The sequence below is a fragment of the Cydia fagiglandana genome, chromosome 8 (genome assembly GCF_963556715.1).
Source record: "Cydia fagiglandana chromosome 8, ilCydFagi1.1, whole genome shotgun sequence".
Taxonomy (NCBI): Eukaryota; Metazoa; Arthropoda; class Insecta; order Lepidoptera; family Tortricidae; genus Cydia; species Cydia fagiglandana.
The window spans coordinates 17123407-17137006 of record NC_085939.1 but is presented as its reverse complement, the minus strand read 5'-3'; the positions used below and the strand labels follow the sequence as shown (position 1 = coordinate 17137006).

The 13600-nt window shown below is 38.2% G+C and overlaps 1 protein-coding gene and 2 long non-coding RNA genes across 9 annotated transcripts in view; 1 reads left to right on the top strand and 2 right to left on the bottom strand.

The window, feature by feature from the left end:
- LOC134666743 (SH3 and multiple ankyrin repeat domains protein 2) overlaps nt 1–13600 on the bottom strand; it is a 321213-nt gene that overhangs the window by 89499 nt on the left and 218114 nt on the right. The gene's annotated exons all lie outside the window — the stretch shown is intronic.
- Nucleotides 3735–5917, top strand: LOC134667057 (uncharacterized). The gene is made up of 3 exons (XR_010098591.1): nt 3735–4224; nt 4722–4850; nt 5719–5917. It is a non-coding gene; the product is annotated as an uncharacterized LOC134667057 (long non-coding RNA).
- Nucleotides 5601–7471, bottom strand: LOC134667056 (uncharacterized). Its single transcript, XR_010098590.1, has 3 exons — nt 7120–7471; nt 6790–7022; nt 5601–5870 (listed from the first exon to the last, which is right to left on the bottom strand). It is a non-coding gene; the product is annotated as an uncharacterized LOC134667056 (long non-coding RNA).

Sequence of the window (13600 nt, the reverse complement as noted above, 5' to 3'; positions counted from 1 at the left end):
ACTTCTGTTTGAAAGGCTTCGTCAATCATGTGTTTCGGATAATCATAGGCTGCTGATTCACGAGAATGTTCCACAGACCATTTACCTATTAGATGGAGCCTTTCGCCAATGTATGTCAGCGACTCAGCGTTCACATACTAATTTTGTACAGTCAGTTGCAGAAGCGAACGCCTGTTCACTGCAAGGGAGTGCGATTGCTTATTTCAGTTGCAGCCACATAGCCGTAAAGAAGTAGCCATAGACTACACATATAAATTAATACTACCTATAAATAAAGAATCTAATAAAACTGTATAGGATGCCACTGAGTAGCTTGCATCATATCAAACTGCATTTTTTTTAATCAAAAATATACTTTATTCATGTAGGCCTAGCAACAAGCTCTTATGAATCGTAATTAATCTTAATCTAATTATCAGAGCAATTTATTGATGTTAATATTATTCCATAATAAAATTGGATTATTATACATGTCAAATTTAACACTAAGAATTTCACAAAAGGATCGTCAAACATTAAAAAAAAATTGTATAAAAAAAATACTAGTCTAGAATTTCTAGAATAAAATCTAAATGTCAAAAAAAAGCATAAGTAACAAACAAGTAGATAGTATTACATCGGAATATCCATTTCCTCATCAATAATCAAATATACCTAATAAATAAATAATCATTTCGAATAACAATTAATCCCACGTTGTATTATCATTCATGTAGTCCTGTGTGGTATAATAAGCTTTGGAAATAAGTTTACGCTTTACATAATTCTTAAATTTATTAATAGATAATTCAGTAATATGGTTTGGAAGTTTATTATAAAATCTTACACAATTACCCATGAATGATTTTTTAATTTTATGGAGCCGAGTGAAGGGCACTGCGAACTTATGTTTATTTCTAGTATTAATATTATGGATTTCACAATTTTTCCTAAAATTTACAATATTTTTATGTACATACAGAATATTCTCATAAATGTATTGACAGTGCACTGTCATTATGTCAATTTCCTTAAATTTATCTCTAAGTGAGTCTCTATAGTTCATTTTGTATATTGCTCGAATAGCCCTCTTCTGCAGAACAAAAATGGTATTTATCTCTGAAGCACCGCCCCACAGTAAAATACCATATGCCATAATGCTATGGAAGTAACTAAAATATACTAATCGAGCTGTTTTCACATCAGTTAACTGACGGATTTTGCTCACTGCAAAAGCTGCAGAGCTCAGTCTATTCGAAAGAGTAGCAATATGGGGACCCCACTGGAGTTTAGAATCTAAAGTTATACCAAGAAAAACTGTACTATCAACTAATTCCAATTCCTCATCCTTCACAATGACACTTGCTTGCACATGCCTTACGTTACTACTAGTGACAAACTTAATACATTTAGTTTTTTTCTCATTTAACATTAAATTATTAACATTGAACCAATTTACTACTTTTGAAATACCATTGTTTACATCATTGTAAGCTTGTTGCTGTCGTTTGACTTTGAAAATAAGTGAGGTGTCGTCTGCAAACAATACTATATCATGGTGGGTCTTAACAAGGAATGGCAAGTCATTTATGTAGATAAGGAACAGGAAAGGCCCCAATATTGACCCCTGTGGTACACCCATAGAGACCAATGACCCAGGTGATCGCTGTCCATTCACATCGACCCTTTGTATTCTACCATTTAAGTAGGACTTAAGTAAATTCAGTGCCGATCCTCTAACGCCGTAATAATAATGAAGTTATTATTTTCGGTAGCAATATCGCGCCACAATACTGCAGCAGTAACGCTGGTGCGGTCTTAATCCGAACGATATCGTCCGCACATGAAATCTACTCTAGCAGTTTTCTATAACTTGTAAAATTGACAACGAAGTACCTAGAGCCTTTATAATGCAGAGTCTATACGTGGCAATCTATGGGTCTCTGAGAGCGGTACATTTGAGTCAATATTGGCTAAAAGAATTTACAGTCTTTCAATGATTGGAGAAAACGAGAGAAAACCTGATTTAGCGTACATAATGTCAACATTCTGAGCACGAGTTTATTTTCTAAAGCATATTTGCTCTGTTTAGTCCATTTTACATTTAAAAAAGCGCTGGTGGCCTGGCGGTAAGAGTGTGCGACTTTTCAATCCGGAGGTCGTGGGTTCAAACCTCGGATCATACCGATGAGTTTTTCGGTACTCATGCAATACTTACGAAATATCATTTGATATTTACCAGTCGCTTTTCGGTGAATGAAAACATCGCGAGGAAACAGGACTAATCCCAATAAGGTCTAGTTTACCCTCTGGGTTGGAAGGTCAGATGGCAGTCGCTTTCTTAAAAACTAGTGCCTACGCCAATTCATGGGATTAGTTGCCAAGCAGACCCCAGGCTCCCATGAGCCGTGGCAAAAATGCCGGGATAAAGCGAGGAAGATGAGTCCAATTTACATTACTATAACTTGAGTTTACAAGGTATAGCGACATGAGCTAGATATCTATAGGTATACACTCAAAGTCAATAAAAACGGGTCATGTTGTATGCAAATGAGAATGTTGATTCAGTGCCTTTTATGTATTATGGCATGGTCTACTCTCATTGCTCTTATATCTTCCACAGCACGCACAACATATATTTGCAAATCATTTAGCATTAACATATATCTACTTTCGCACTATCGTATCACACACTCATACATCATATGAAAATGAACTCTATTCCGACGTGGGAGGGTTTAATTTTTACTTGACACTGTGGCGGTATATGAGGTTGATGGTAAGGAGGTGGTTATTGTATATGAAAATGAACTCTATTCCGACGTGGGAAGGTTTAATTTGACTTGACACTGTAGCGATATATGAGGTTGACGGTGAGGAGGTTGTGTATTGTATAGGAGAAAGGATTCGTGAAAGTAAAAGGGCAGACCATATGCACTGTGTAAGTAATGAAAGGACGTACGAGACATATTAGACATAGATTTTAGAATATAGATACTTATAAGAGTTATACGTTTTCAAATAACACGAATTTTGACATAAAAGTTGATGTATATTCATAATACTGCCCAGTAAATAAAACTAGACCAGACATAGAATTTACCCGTGTAATCAATACGAGTAATCATGAATAAAATTAAGAAGTTTATATTAAAGTTACGCCTATTATAACTCCGTAATTATTTTTTGAAAATTTACCTAGCAGCAATATACCTACTGCACACATTGCGAGACATAACATGACATGACATTACTCGTAACGTAATGCTAAAAATGATGCGTATAATAAAAAGCTCGTATCTCGATACAAGCTTTTTATAATAGCTGTCACGAAACTGTGTGTCTGTCGATGTATGATTGGCATCTTGACTAGTATGTACAGTCAGCAGCAGAAGTTGCTAAGCGGGCGAGGTGTTCAAAATTACATTGACACGCTCTTATTCTCTTAACAATAAAGGCCCGTCAAGATCATTTTGAACACATCGCCCGCTTAGCAACTTCTGCTGCTGACTGTAGTTCGCTGAAGCGTTTGACTCGCATGCCATCAAGCTGTTTGAATAACATGTATACGTCCTTACCTTTGCAAAGAATTAAATACTGAGCTTTATTTCCTTATTATCAAGTCCTTGGTTTACTTTACTTTAGAAGCAAAAGGGTGTCAGAAATCACGCTATATCAAGCCATATCTCTTCGACATAAAGTTCAAAATAATTGTGGGAAATATATTGCCTTGTAAAGGCTTACAGCCGTATTCATAAACAGTTAGAGCATTGATCATCAGTTGCTGATAACCGGATGTCACAAAACGTGATTCATAAACACTTTTTAGCGCTAAACAGTTGATCATCTCTTTATTAAATCCTCGGAAAGTTACGGAGCCGAGGACCCTTCTTTATCTGTTTATTATCTGCTATTTTACAAGATGGCGGTCACGAAACAGCTGATTTTGGCAAGAGTGACAAGAGCAAGAGCAAATAGTACGTTTTGGTTAAAATCCCAAATGTGAATGGAAAACAACTTTAATATGTGCAATTACGTATTACATACCTGGATATAGTGCGAAAATGGCGCGAAACCTAAATATCCCGCTTTTTATAAGTTGTTTATGTGATTTTGTGTATGGTGATTTTCGTTTAACCAAAATATCGAAGAAGGCAACAGAATTCTATGATCGCGTAGTCGGAAAAATGCATCATAAACGGAGCGAGTTCCTCCCTCACAGCTATTAGGCGTTTGGAGAAATAGGTAAACCGCCAGATTCACTTAAATCTATGCGGGCCAGCTTCATTGCTCGCCATACAATCGCATTTTCGAAACCAAGTTTGGCTTGGCAAGTAATATAAGAGCGTTCCATGTTCCTAATTAAAAATATTTGGAGGAGTCGCCATCGTCGGACACGGCGAGGACTTACTTATATTTGTGCGTAAACCCTTTAGTTATTCGTTATTACCACTTGCCAGAAACGTTGTTTTTAATTTAAGATCAGGGTGTTCGCATTTCGCAAACTTAAATTTAATTGCATTTCTTGCGCACATTATACCTACCTATATAATATTATAGACCCTGTAAGAGTACATCAATCTCGTTCATAGTTTGCAATTGAATAACTAACCATTATACCTAATGAGATTATAATATTTACCATAAGTTAACTTGTTTTATAGACATATTTAACCGACTGTGTTTAATAAAAAATATCACAGGTAAGTAGGCACTACTTAAAAGTATCAACTTATTTACAGGTAAAAGAAGTGTGCACTCTTGTCAGTCTGGTAAAGTGATGAAAAATCTGAAAAAGTCACGGGTATATGCAGTCATTGCATAGGCAGTTTGCTCAATATTGGCTTTGAGCATAACAATTTGGCCTCCAGGTAAAAATATTGCAAGCTGAACTTTATAGAATGAAAGTTTCAACTAATTATTCAGTATGGTCATCCAGGTTGGATTCTATACCTACCTGTTCTTGACGCTAAGGTTTCCAGTGCTCCCAAAAATGCACTGTCGGCTATTTGTAACTCCGCTAGTTGCCTGTAGGCTGCAGTGCTTAATATCAGATGGGCAGCACTAAACTTGTCCTTGTCATTGTCTGGTATTCAAAAATACCTTTTAATTTTATTCTACATAAGAACCATTAATTACCAATATTATTTTTGAACTTCTTTGAACTAGGTACATAGCATGAACTTACCTATGAATATCTACTTTACTTTATATAAATTGTACACTTTCATCAGAACAATATTGCAAACACATGAATATCATAAATATGTGCAAAATAGGGTCCTACTTTCCTTTTTAGAACTCTCAAAATGATTTGCTATTATGGTATTTATATGAAAATTTTTTTTCTAATAATAATCTGGTGCTTTATTTTATACATGGTGTGACATAATTTATTTTAAGTACAGGAAACATCCCTATTAGACTGCTAGATACATTTAAGATTTTATTGCATTGTAATTAGAAAAATGGAATTTTGAGTATTTCAATATGGGTACAGTCGCCTGCAATAATATGTTACTCTTCGAAGGCTGCAAAAATGTGCAATGCTCTTATGGGCCTTTGTTGTGTAACATATTATTGCAGGTGACTGTACATCATTAATAAAAATTGTACAAACCTTAACAAGTCAAAAAATATATTTAATTAGTAAAATAAAACACCAATTAAATTAGAACAATTTTATTACTTCAACCTAAATCAAGCTAGGTTTTCATTTTGATGTTTTTTTTCTTTTAGGTTTCTTGCTGATTTCCTGCTGGGACTTGCAGTGTACGGAGTCAGTTACACTTCTCTGACCAATATTCACAGCTGTTCACAGGCCACAGCTTTTCTTCCAAAGCCTGGAGTTATTCAACAATAACAGTGGCTAATGATGGTACTTTCAGGATCTGAAAAGATGCAATAATTTGAATAAAAGTATTTTTGTATTCAACAATTTTCTTTAATTTTTAGCTTATGATATAATGGATGTACTTAAGTTAGGGTCACATGATTCAATATAGTTATGGTAACTAAGTATCATTTTAAGCTATAGACAGAGATCAATATGACTTCATTTATTATTCATTACCTATTAGGTACTATAATATGATATCATTGTACATTGACCTTGCAAACTCTCTGGAATAGATGTCCAAACTGTCTGATGAGATATAGATTAGCCAACTTAATTATAACCAACTGTACGCAGAAAACATCTTATTTTTAATCAGCAGGTACACAGTATCTATACACACACCTGTACACTGGTATTTAAATACTGCCTAATTTGTGAACCATCCTTCCTCGTAGTAAGTAGGTTGGCTAGGTGATCGAGTATAATAACCATCGCATTGTTCCATGCATAAAATAAATACCATTACAAAATTATTACTAATGACACGATGACAAGAAGTAAACTCGCGACACAACGGCTTGTTACAATAAAACATCACTTGTACATATAATTATCATTTGGTTCCATTGTATGGTTAAGAAATATAATACCTATAATAGGTAGGTACCTATGCATAATTTTAAACAAATACACCAAGCTCCACAAAGCACGGATAAATTTACCAAATTTATAAGTGTTATAACCTTTAAATAATGTCAAAGCCGTCAATGCAAGTGTCAATCTTAACATGTTCAGATACTACATTTTATGTTACGTACCTATGTCTATAATATATTATAAATAGATGGTCATGCCCAAAATTTGAACTGTACCTAGAGTTATCATCAAAATCGCTGCAGACTTTTCTTTGTCTAACTCTAAACACTGCAGGTATGTAAGGTAAACAAGAAAGTATAGGACATTGTTCATACCTGATTTAGTGAGTCTGAATGGACTTCGTTTTGTTGACCCGTTGTGAATTTCTGCCGCAACCAGAATAAATTAGTGTGAACTCATGAACCATTATTCAATGGTTCTTCTTGCGGAGGCGAGTGGGGTCTGGTACGGTATCTGGCTTCGACTTCTTCTCTTCGCTAATTATGCACTTCTCGGTTAGTTTGAAAGAACCCCACTTCTTTCGACTCCATTCCACATAATATTGAAACTAAAAGCAATAAGATATAGGTATATCAACATTGCAGTGAACTCATATTATTACTTGTTGCTGTATAAGATACTTGTCTGTAAACGTAGTTACTCACCAAGTTTTATAAAATTTCCGGCCATGCAGCAATCTTTAATTATTTTTGTGGCACAGAAGCTATTTTAATAAGAGATAATTCCGAAAATTAGTCAAAATAGTAAATCAACTTCTTCATGATATTACGATTGGCCGCTAGTGCTGCTGTCAAACTTTTTTTTTAATTTAATGTTCAGCCATATTTTAGTCTATGATGCGCCAAGATGCCAACATAACGCGTCTAATCTGCTTATTAGTTAAGAAGCCCCTAATAAACGTTTATAAATCATGGTTCTTATCAACGGCTTATTAAGCCTAAACAGCGGATTAGCTAATAAGCTGATCATTCCTCATTTAAGGATTTTTTATGAATACGGCTGTTAAAGTTTACTGTTTCTATTGCCTTATTGCTTATCGGTAGTAAAAGTTATGTTAGCACTCACTGGGCCCGATTATTTAGTATGGAAACGAGATTGGGAAATGTTAAAATATGGATCAACTAATTTTCGGAATCTAAGTGAAAACAGTCGTAAACACTAAATCTACTGGTTAAGCTCACTACTTCGGAGTTAGGGTAATTCGCCAACTGGCCGGTTTTAGTAACTTGCCGCCCTAAACTAAAAATGAATTCTATTCACCTATACACAGAATTCATTTTAGTATGTATAATAAGGTTTCAATAACTGGCCACCTTATATTAAAATGAAGGCGAATTACCCTACATAGTTCTAGAGCTGGTAATGTTTCAAGCAATCTAGATTAATGTTTTGTTAGTATAACTACACCTTATAAAACAAAGTCCCTCGGCGTCTGTCAGTGTGTATTTATGTTCGCGATAAACTCAAAAACTACTGAACCGATTTTCATGCGGTTTTCACCTGTCGATTCTTGAGGAAGGTTTAGGTCGCTAGCAGTACCTATATCCGGAAACGTCCGTCTGGGCGTCCCAGATACCGCTGGAGTGACGAAGCCCAAAAAGACCTGTCTGCCCTCGGAATACCCAACTGGCGTGAAGTGGCGCAAAATAGGGCAGAATGGCGCTCTCTTGTGTCAGAGGCCAAGATCCTCTTTGGGTCACTGAGCCAGTGATGCATGCAGTACCTATATACCAGTGTCAAATTGCAGTTATATTGAGAAGTAGGTACTATTAAGAAAGATAATTGGCGGACCCTCGTGTACTCTTACGTATAAATTGTTTTTTTAATCATTGTTTTGTTTTATAATTTATTGACTACTTAAATAATAGTTTATTTTAATGTTTACAGATAACTATATCATTTTAGGTATATTATTTATTAAACATAATTAAATGAATTGAATGCCTACATTACCTATACACGATGTATATATTTGTATTAATGGGTATTGACTATCAACGACTATACTATAACTCGTATTAAGTTAATTAATTATATTTGTTTTCTTTTCTTAATTTAATTAATTACTTACTGAATTTGTAAAATTACATTTACCTTTTAACATAACATAATAACATTAACATGTATCCACATGTGTATGTAGTATCTGCCTACCCCTCCGGGAAATAGGCGTGATTATATGTATGTATGTATCCACATAATTTTCACAAACATAACACGTCCTAAGCCGCGGACACGCGGACAGCCGGGTAAATAAAAACAAACCCTTTTGCCCAGCGCCACATAATCAAAAAGGATCCACATAAGCCTGCGAGCTGTCATGCAATATCTGGGAATCAATAGAAGTATCGCCGCAGCGCGCGCGCATAAATTTGCTAATCTAGCCATCTTGCAGAACGATTCAGGTTGTGCAGACTGCATAGTACACTAGGCACAGACGGTCAGCTGCAGCAACGGTAGTTATAGACCGACCGCTTAAATGAGTCCTCGCCTGCGCCTGGGTGGCGGGGAAGGTGCGGGCGGCAGGCGTATCGCCCCCGTACCGCGCAGACGAGGACTCATTTAAGCGGTCGGTCTATAAAGGGGCCCAAAGGTTACCAGTTTGCCGGACGATATCAGCCTGTCAGTTGTTCGGAGCTGTCAAATTTTGAAACTGACAGGCTGATATCGTCTGGCGAACGCGGGCGCAGCATGGTTCCATTTTTATCGCCTGTCACTTTCGCACTTACAAACTTGTTCGAACTTGACAGGCGTGGTGACAAGTGATAAAAATGCGACCATGCTGCCGCAGCTGGTTCGAGCGATAAAGTCGCAAATAGCCGAACGCGCGTAGGGATTCGCGACGGAGCCTGTTTCCTTCACAGCTGACCTTCTGTGCCTTCATTTTGCAACGCCCGGGGCGTAATCTCGACCTATTACGCGGGTTGTGTCATCGGACTTTCACATTTCACGGGAAACTGGCCTTTATTGTTCCTCATTACCGTTTACTTGACGAACGGGGAACTGGATAAGCTCTGAAGATAGAGAATTGCTTGTGTTGTGGCTAGGTTCAAAGTAGTGGGTAAAGGACTGGCAAATTGTGTACCTAGTGTCTACCTGATGGCTCTTCTAAACGATGGGCTAACGCCGGCCACTCCAAGGGACGCAGCCATGCGGTAGAATGAGATAGCAATGTCACTTGCTCCCTCTAACGCATAAATGCGTCCCTTGGAGTAGCCGGCGTTGGCCCATCGTGTAGAGTAGCCATGAAGTTCACGAGGATTTTCATGTCTACTACCTGTGCCCTGTTTATCAAAATCTTGTAACTTGTAATACAAGTGGAAGTCCCTTTCGAACAAAAGCCAAAAGCTGTCAAAAAAGGGTCTTCCGCTTGTTTAACAAGTTAGAAGTATTTGATAAACAGGGCAACTGGTAATTGATTAATGATTAGATTAGAAAGCAGGTATATAAATGTTTGATATTTCCATATATTTTGCTATTGTTCCATATCCGTAGACTGAGGTCACATAATCACAGATCCCTGGTAGTCTATTCTTTTAAAATACCTGCAGGCTAAAGACCGAAGAGTTTTTTGACCCTATTGTACACAAAATAGATTTAGCCAATCACAGCAGGACCAAGGAAACAAGCTAAAGCATTTCAAGAGAGGGATAAGTACAGTCAAGGAATTTAAATTCCGACCCATTTCGTACTTTGTCACAGTGACAACCGTATGAGGTCTCTAGCGGCTTTCATATTGATTGTCACTGTGACAAAGTACGAAATGGGTCGGAATTTAAATTCCTTGACTGTACAATAGGTATACTCTAATCGAAGAGCCAGAAAAAGACAAAATATATCTTCAACTTTATGCCTGACTTAATATGTTCTCAAGTCGCGACACGTTTGTCAATCATTCTGAACTTTTTGCCTTTTGAATGATAAGCAAGTTTTTTCTTTGTTATTCATAAAGTAATTAACAAAAACTGGATTAATTATAAGCTTAGAGGCCATTGGGCTGTTGACCAGTACAACTTGCGATTATCAGCATAATTAATGTCCCTAGTTAGTTTAAAAGTTTCGCCACACTTAGCGCGCCCCGGACTGAACCCCGTGTTAGAGAACTATTTAGTATCTAGATCTTAGTATTTAATTTGCTTGTGATGTGCTTAAAGGCCTGTGCACACTAGATATGAGCGCCGCGCCGGCGCGCCGCCGCCGCCGACGAAATTTTCGCGCCGCCGCCGCCGACGCTGCGCTATCGGCGTGGCATCGGCGTGACCTTGGTAGATACTAACTACTTTCAGAATCAGATTTTATCTAGTTTAGATCTTTAACGGCACCACTCTGAATAGCTTATAGACATTTAAAAGGTAGTTTAGGTCCATATCATCATCATCTCAGCCATAAGACATCCACTGCTGAACAAAGGCCTCCCGCTTGGACCTCCATTCGTACTGGTTGGAAGCGACCCGCATCCAGCGTCTTCCGGCGGCCTTAACAAGGTCGTCCGTCCATCTTGTGGGTGGAGGTCCATATAATTCAAAAATATCGAAGGTAAATTCAAACTTTTCTGTCTGGTAACCGCGCTACTAGTCTTAGGACAACGAAATTACAAATTTTGCCAGCTGGTTAGGTAATCCGTCATTCGCCGCGAAATTAACCATTGCAAGCATTGCTGAATGTTTTTAAAATGTATAAAAAGCGGTTAATATCAGATATTAAGCGTTTTCGCGTCCAAAGGAAGGGCGTCGGAAACGGCTCTCATTTAAACTTGGCCGTTGTTCAAATTTCAAACTTTCCTCTCTCGAAGCTCAATCTTTGGCCTCGCATCGCTCGCATGGAAGTATGCCGCTATCTGAATCGCCAAGTTTTCGGCTCTGTTTGGAGCTCAACTTTCGGCCTCGCTTTTAAAATGTTTGGTCATTGGTTTTTGTCCGATCTTAGCTCCACTGCAGCACGGGCTTTGGCCTCGCACGAAAGCGCCTGTATGGAGATACAGGCGCTTTCGTAGTTTTTAACATTATGGCCTCGGTCTTTATCGGCATTCGGACTTGCTTACACTGGACCACTAGTTCTAAGCTCTGCTCTCTTGCAGCTTGATCTTCGGCCTTGCACAGAAGCGCACCACAATCGGCGCTCCAGGCATTCGGCCGTCAGCGAAGCTCACAATTGGCGTTCGATTCTAAGCTGTATGCTTAATACCAGCAGCTCAGCCTCTGGCCTCGCATGCTCGCATGGGAATGCGTCGGAATCAGGTCTTCGGTGTTAAGTGGAGCTCGGCCTCGAGCCTCACCTTTAGATATAAATCGGTTTTGTTGGGTTGATTTGGTTAACGAAAAAGCTTGATTTTCCTCACTTCGGCTCTTTAGAATATCGACAAGACGTTTTCCTGATGATACAGTCAATCTGCTACTGTTTAGTTAGCACAAAAGATAAGGGCCTCGCAAAGATCTTCCGGCCACGGCCTCACCAAGATTAACACTGGCTCTGATGAAGCGCGATACCGTTTATGCGAGTGTTTATACTATATAAAACTATTTTCGTACGTTTATTCAATAAATTATCCTTGAAATTAAAAAATGCACTTATTTTATAAGTTTCCTACAGCAAAAACATGTTTTTTCGGTAAAATTTCGGTTTGAATTATTTTTTCATTAATCAAAGGTGTTTCAAGGCCACGCCGCCGATTCGCCGCCGCCGCCGACCGATTTTGACCGGCGCGCCGCCGCCGGCTAAATGCCTATCGGCGCTCATATCTAGTGCACACCGGCTGCGTGTGCGTGACGTGCACGTGCGCGTGCGTCGTTGTAGTATAGAGATCCTTATGAGAGATGGCACACCGCTTGCGTGACGTGTGCGTGTGCAGCTCCAACATTTTAGCGCACGCACACGCGCACCTCACGCACACGCAAGCCGGTGTGGCTCGGCCTTAAGTCTCACTATACCTAACACAGACCAACATGGAAGTAAAATTACAACTTAAAGAGACCTTACACTAGCGTTTTTTGAGCGTCAGCGTCTAATCAGCGCTATGGAAAATAGCGTCTCTTCGCAGTTGCGCTAACATTGCGTCGAGCGGCAGCCATAGAGTTGGCTAGACGCCGACGCTCGGGAGACGCTAGTGTGTGGTGGCCCTTAGGTACATTTCAGTTTGACCCAAAAAAGAACTCGAGTCCGTTGCTTTACGAGAGTAGCTACTTACATTCGGAATTAATTAAGTCTAAAATGAAAATGCATGATAAGAGTGAGTTATGAGGTCGACGCGAGTCCTAATTACAAGGCAAAATGGTTTCCGTGTCGGGACTTGTATACTGGCACTCGAAATCACAGCGTGCTCTAAAAAGTGAGTTTCAACCGCTAGTTTTCAGCTCAAGAATCTTAAAATTTTCTTAAATTATTTTATTTGTCTTAAATTAATTCTAATACTCATCGAGAAAATTCTAAAAACCCCTAACACAATTAGGTTGCGATGATTCATATGGCCACCTCCTGTCTCTACCATCAGATCAGTTCGACAGTACCATCAGAACTACATACAGCTGACAATTTTCATGACGCTATACGATCCTTGGAAGATGGTTAAATTATAGTTACCTTAGATTCCATTACATAGTTACATACAGGTCGACCTAATATTTTTAGAATCTGCATGAATTGCGCTTTATTATAGTATTTCTGTATGATATTTTTGGCTACTATACAAAAGTTATTAGCTCTCAAAGCAAAAATTTCCAACCAAAATTTTGACCTTTATACGTCTTTCTTGTAAAATTACTATGAAACTGAAAAAACTAATACCGGCAATGAATTCTACGTCTTCGGTTTATACGAAAATGATACCAAATTTACCCTAGTGGCCAGCAGACCAGAATAGATTTTTTTAAAGATGATGGGTGGCGGCCATCTTTGGACCCCGCTCTCCCCGAGTTTGAAATGCTTAGATTTACTCAAGGAAAATATGTGATGAAGCTCATATTTAAAAAAAAAATTTGGTCAACTTTATAAGTGCTTCCGCTATAATATAAAAGCTTGTTCATAAAATCAAATGTAAAGGAACCAAAAGTATTGCTGACTAATAGCAAAACCAATAGAGAGAGCACAATAAAGTATACCTACTTTAAAGGTTTCACCGATTCCAGTCCC